Here is a 7,068-nt window from a genome sequence, read left to right as displayed (position 1 = left end):
GCTGGTTGAGCTATAGGCGCCGAGCCGAAAATGCTAATTTTCAATAAGTAGTTTTTCCATTTCTGAAAGACTTTTGGCTTGACTAATGGGGCAAGACTGATTTTGATGTTGACTGCTTTGTCCATTAACTAATGTACATTAAGATATGTAAGATGTTATGGAGGAGGTGAGTACTATCAGAATGAGTTATGCAGGGATTACCCACTCAGGTACTTTCAGTACATGTAGGGAACATTTGAATATCATGGAAATATTTGACCCTGAAATTAAGGACTAATCTAATGGCAATTTGCTTCTCCCCTAGTTATTATCTAGTGACCAAAAAGGATAGTAGCTATTCTATAATTGAAATATTCTATTGAACGTACATGTTAAATGAGGCCATAATTTGTGTTTCTGGTTCTCTACAAAAATTCAGTGTCTTTTAGATTGCCAACTAGATACTAAAGCTGTGACAGACTGTATTAACAAAAGAGAACTTTAAAAAATTACAGACATACACAGTTTATTATTTAGGCAACTTGAAACAAAAATAGTAGTTAGCAGATGGATAAAACTATCTCAAGTGAATATTGCAAAGTGCCCACAGAGGAAAGTTTAAATGATTTATTGTTTAATGTGAGGTTTTACTGTGATGGCTTTAGGGCTTTGCTCATTATTGCTGAATTTCAAAAATGTATTTTCTTGAAAACTCTTAGCTTCCTCAACATTTTCCTCAATGTTTGAAAATGGAAAATGAAGCTGTTGAAATTTCAAAGATACTTTTAAGAGAATCTGCTAGAAATGTTTTTAAGCTTGAAAATTATTCAACATATAAAATAATGTGGTTGATGTAAGTTTAAAAAACAATTACTTTTGTTAAATTGCCTGAGAAACTAATTAAACCATTATAAAAATAATAGGTGAAGACTTGCTTAACATGTTACTAATAGTCGAGCATTTCTAATGTTTCAGGGATACAGGTTAGCCAAGACATACTCCAAAGCAGAGATGATGAATCTGCTGAATGAGGATTTAAAATTTATTCCCTGAGTCAGGTCAAACCATAACGTGTCCAAGGTGATGATGATCATGAAAACCAGACGTAAAATAACTGCCTTTTATCTTGTATTTGAACTATATATATTTCACTTATTCACAGTCTAAGAATATGTATTGATTTTCACATTTTTAACCCAGAGAAAGAAAAAAAAATCTAAATTAGTGTGAAAAGAAGGATTAATTTGTTTATTTTACCTGTTTTACATTTATGAAACTGCTTTCTTTGCTGTTTGATATGCAAACTCACATTTGCCATTTGTATAATGGTGGTAATCATGTGGAATTAACAGAAAGTCTTAAATTTCATTAAGTTCTTGGAAAATATCTCCTCTCCCCAAATTGCATTAAAACAAAAAGCAAAAACATCAAACAGGTTTCTTAGAAGGGAAAGATACTCTTTCAGAAATGAAGATAACATAATGTTTATAGCTCCTCTCGCATTCCCTTACTCCCTCAAGCTCAAAACAGATCCATTCATGATGGTGTTTTATTTTATATCTTCTTTCCCTTTATATATGAAAGTATAGTGCTAAACAGGTTTTTTGTTTTTGTTTTTGGCATATTAAAGGTTGTAGTGATCTCGCCATTAAAAATAATCGAAACTACCCCTGGACTTAAATTCCCTTGTTCTGAGCTGGATCTACGTATTCATATTCATGCACATAGAGACATTGTAGTTAAATGTGAATGATGAAAAGAAAAATGACCCCACCGGCATGTATGCTGTGGCCGGGTTTCCAAAGCCCTGACTTCAGAGCCTTTCTGTCTGCAGAGGCTTGAAAGAGGACATTACTTTGGAACAAAAAGGAATCGATCTTTTAGAAAAATATTGTTAATAGGGTAACTTGGGGGAAAAAACATAAACAGAGGCCCGGTTACCTAATGAATGTTTAAAACTTATTTTTTAATGGAATCATTACTTAAGCATAGACCACTTACAATTGTTGCAAAAAGAAGAAAACATAATCACTTCATTCGTGAATCAAATTTTTAACAGGGATCCTTCTCTTCAGTTTCTTTTTATAAATAAAATCGTGAATGTTTTTTCTTTTGGCATTCATAATGTAATCAAGCCTGAACCACCTCCAAGTTATTTTTGTGTTTTCACCCAAGGTAACATGTAAATAAATAATGACGCTATCATTTTGGTATATTTTAGGAAAACTAATATAATTTAAGAAGTTGTATGTGAATATAAATAGAAAACAGGCATTTAATAAAATCAAGAATGTGAGGTAATCTGTATGTTTATATGATTCCTTCCCTACTCCTATAGTACAATGATTTAGAGGTGGGAATGTGTGAGATGAGAAGGCATATCTTATGTTTTGAGAATAACACTTAAATTAAGATGAAGTTATATCTTAATGCTAACTTCCTACATGTTTTATTTGCTATCTGAGGTTTAAATTTATTTTAATTTGACTTATTTGATCATTATTCATTTTCAAAAATCTTAAGTCAAATATAAGGTTTTGAGATTTTAGTTTCTTTTTAGTGATTTGCCTCACAGAATGTTTTCTTAATGCTAGGAACTTTAAAAACTGTATTAAATCTAAAGAGAAAATGATATGTTGAATGAACTTTTAATCCAAGCCAGTGGCCTTATTTTGAGTTAAAACTTTAAAGGAAGGCACATATTTAAATATTTTCAACTTTGTGAATTTTTCTAGATAAAGTGGAATTTATACAATTGTAATGTAGAATTTTGGGAAAGTAATTTATTCATAAAGGCTTAAATTGCTGCTAGAAAGCTCAACAAAATGAACAACCTGTGAAGGCTAAGTCTTTGCAACAACAAATGGTATTTCAAATAAACTACATACATGGTTAAAATGAAAAACTGGAGTACGTCAGGTTAGTTGATAGTGACAGCAAAATGCTTTCTAAGCAGCCTGTCTGGTAGTTAAATTTTCCACGATCATCAGATTTCAGCAAAGTTCCAATTCTTTTGTTTAATGCCAGGCGAGCAGAAGGACCTCTAACTCTCCTCTTGAGAGTCATGAAGTTGGAAGGGTTTGCTGAGAAGCAGAGAAGCAAGTCTGCCTTTTCATACTTGGTTTTATCCAGACTATTTTCTAGCTTGAAGAAGGCTAGAAAGGGGATAAAATTTCCAAAGTTAAGGACTTTTACTTTCTCCTTTCCTGTTACTAGTTCTTTTTCCCTATAGGTTTATGATAAATCAAATTCTGCATCATTTTGGCTTGTAAAGTTAACTGAGCATCCTTAAAACAAAAAGGCAAACTGGGATATTACCTTTTATCATAGTGAATTCTGCTTCTTTTTATGAGATTGAGTCCATCCTACATGAATTAGACAACCAAGACTGGGAAAAATGAACAAGATATTCATTTAGAGAGTGGTGAAGATTAGTAGTAGAAAGCTTGGGGAAAGGGACATGCTTGAAGTTTGTGCTGAACTTCTGAGCATTTGTAATGAAAAGTATGATTACTTCTGTTAAACCACACACATTTTCTCATTATAACCTGGCAATTCCTTTTTAAGTGTATGAATGTGATTTGCTTTATGTGCTTTAAATTTCTAATATTTAAGTTTCCATACATTAATTCAACAAATATTTGAGTCTACTGCATGGCAAGCACAGCGCTGGTTGGTGAGACCATCTAAAATTGTAAAACACGTTGCTTTTTTCACGTCCAAGTAGGTATTATTTAAACCAGATGAAGAGGAAGAGACTCAACGACACATAAACTGCTCAATCCACAGTCCAGTGGCACACTTTAAAAAATGATGTTTAAACAAATGTGGTCTGTGGGTTTTCGCTTCAAAGTTGCCACGGTAACTTGTGCACATGTAAAGGAAAAGAATAAAGAACAAAAGCTGTCATTGTCTCATCAAGTGAGAGCAATTTCTCCCTCCTCTCATTTAAACAGACTGATACCTGAAGAGAGAGATTTTTATGCATTCCTGACACTTGATTTTAGGGTAGAAAAGAGATTATGCATATGCAAAACAAATAAAACTTTAGCTATTGCTTAAATTATGTTTTATTCCTTTTTACTTAAATTCTCTTTTCTTTGGATTCTTATATATAAATAAATCAAAGTCATGAAATCAAAGTCCTTTCTTATACAGTATGAACATGGCTTTCAAAACTGTCTTTAGTGAGGTATTTAAACAAATTAAATGATAATACTGACTTGTATTTTGAAACTGGAAAATGCTTTCTAAAATGTAGGTAACTTTTTGGTTCTTAAAAGGAAGAAATCTTTTTCAAAAGACACTTTACAAACCATCTTTTTTTTTTTGTTTTGCTGGAAATTTGTTTGTTGACTTATGGTAAACTGTTGAAATGGTGAAATGATAGAAGGAGTTAAGAAATATCCCTTTTTATACTCTGAAGACAAAATGCAGTTTTGAGGATTAATATTGCTGAGAGATTTACTGTAGAGTTTTTGCCCGCTGGGGGGTGGTACACTCTACCAGAACACTGCTTTCAGAAGCGGCAAGTCAGATGTTGGCTGCTGCTGGCCAGTTTTTCTCTGCTTTAATTACAACAAAGCCTCCCGTTGAGAAGAACAGTGAAGGCCTCTGGGGCAAAACGTGGGGGGTAGGGGGGTAGGTGGGAAATGAGGGAAAAAGTGGGGAGAAATTATGGCTTTTGAAAAATTTACTGAATCTTATTTGCCTAGTTAACTTCGTTTATGGTGGTCTTCATTTGCCTTTAAACAATTATTTATAGTGCTTTTTAAATAAACTTGCTTAAATAAAAGAATATTGTTTTACTCAGAATTATTATTAGCTTTGGAACTTGACATTAATAACATTCTTTGTTATGTAGCCCACCCACTTTAAGGGGGGGAGTTGAAAATTGATTGAAATGGCAACACTAAATCAAATATTTTTTTAATGGTCAGATTAAATTTAATATTGGTATGAATGCTGGTGCATCAAAAATAAAGGTAAGAAAGAAAAATCATTTGTATAATTTTAAGACAAAGCAAATAATGATTTTTGTAGAGCTTAAAATTCAAAATAATCCAGAAAGAAGAGGAAGCCTTAGGATGTGTGGCCAAGAAAAGCACAGAAAAATCTCTTTGCAGTTCACTTATGTGTTTAAAGCTGATTATTGTATTTTTCATCTAGAAAGACGGAGTGTTCATTAGAGTCTGTGTCCCTAGGCAGGAGAAGCTGAGCGTAATTGGAGTTTCTATTTGATTGGGCAATATAGTCTAGAGAAGAAACTGGGGTAAAGATAATTAATAGCTTGCTAACAAAGTCTGACAGCCACAAGATTTCAACCAAATTTATTTCACACTGCTTCATTTAGCTCTGAAAAAGTTTTGATAGAATTGGAGGCTCCTTAATTAACACTTGAAAACAAAAGAAACATACCTTCTATTTTGCTGTCACATTTAGTTTTGACAAATTTTCTTACTGTTTTTCTCCTTTTTGTAAAAACTGTATTTGCTGCTCAATTATGTATTTCACAAATATTATGTTTAGGAAGTGTTTAATTGGGCATTTTGAACCTAACCATAATTGATTCAAGGGGAGTGGTGCAGAGAAATGAAAAGTCAATGAATAACTGATAGTGACGGAGAAACAATATTAACAAATTCAATACGTTTATTGATTCATTAATAACTTTGCTGATCCTTGGGCTTGATGTGTTTTGGCAGTACTCTATTAAAAAAAAGTAAACTGTAATTTTTTAGTTGAATACATGTAATCACGTTTTTGTAATGCTATTTTTATTTCAAGCCAATAAACACATGTACATATGTGTGTGTGTGTGTGTGTGTGTGCTCAAAATGAGTGACCTATCTCTAATTTAATCTTCTCATGATTAAAAACCTGGCATTAATATTTGCAGTGGTCATAATATTAACATTATTGTGGTACTTTTAAAGGATTAATTTCTTTCTTTACTCATTTAAAAAGAGGTGAGTATTAGTCATCTGTCACTTTGGGTCAGGCATAAATGATTCTACTTAAAAACAGCCAAATTCATTCTTCATGGTAATGCTGGTCAGGATGTTCTTATGCAGTGAGGAAGAAATGAAAGGTGTTGCTACAGCTGAAGCACTTTTCTAGTGGTTTTATTCATGTTGTTTCAGGCTAATCAGATAATATCGATCTGCCTGTTATAGCAGATAGATATATTAAGACATTTTTTAATAACTAAATATTACAACTGGTTTCATAATTGAAAAATATCAAGGTTTTTTCTTTTTTATTCTACATAAATAAAACCTAACCCTCCAGATGGTGAGAAAATACAGGCCTGTTGCACTCTTTACCCCTATGCAACCATTTTATTTCAGACCTAATTTAATGAAAAAAATTACTTTGGAGATTTAACTACTTTTCAAGCTTGGTATAAATGCATTTCTTCCAGTGTAAAATTTTTCTGTTACAAGTTACAAAGAATGATATTCTGCATATCCCACTTGATGAGGGCTCTCCTATTTGTTTTTCCCCCGCCATCCCAAACTAACTGCATACATAGCTTCCAGGATGAGCTTTGTTAGTTTTTCAGAGCAGACTTACCCATTTACTATGCTAGTCACATACTACACTTGCCTAAGCAATGGATTTTGGCTTTCTACTGAAGAGAGAATATGGTTTGGAAGCGAGTTCCCCTCTCCTCTTAGTTGAATTTACTAGTTGAGATTCGCAAGCCTGAAATTCTTGAAGCAGCTCTGGCAGGAGATAGCAGTGCAAGCTTTAAAATCTAGGTGTAGCTGTTAATCCTTTACAGAGAGGCACGTAAGTCTCCAGGAGTAGCTCAGCTAGCTGTGAGCAAGATGTATGCTTTTCATGTACTGCGTACTCACGGGCCGAGGGATTATTGATTTTCTTTCACAGTTGTAAAAACAGCAATTGGTGATCATACCACACATACAGTACACACCAAGTTAGCAAGACCCTCAGCTTTTCTGTGAAGACTCTGCCTCGTATTCTTTAATATTTAACATTTAACTTTCCAACTTGCTATTCTCCGTAAGTCTCTTTTCAAATAGCCAATTACTTGACACAGAAAATAGCTATTTTTTTTTTTTT

Source organism: Otolemur garnettii, unplaced genomic scaffold, assembly GCF_000181295.1.
Source record: "Otolemur garnettii isolate 467f Iridium unplaced genomic scaffold, OtoGar3 scaffold00025, whole genome shotgun sequence".
Lineage (NCBI taxonomy): Eukaryota > Metazoa > Chordata > Mammalia > Primates > Galagidae > Otolemur > Otolemur garnettii.
This window is presented reverse-complemented; position numbering follows the sequence as displayed.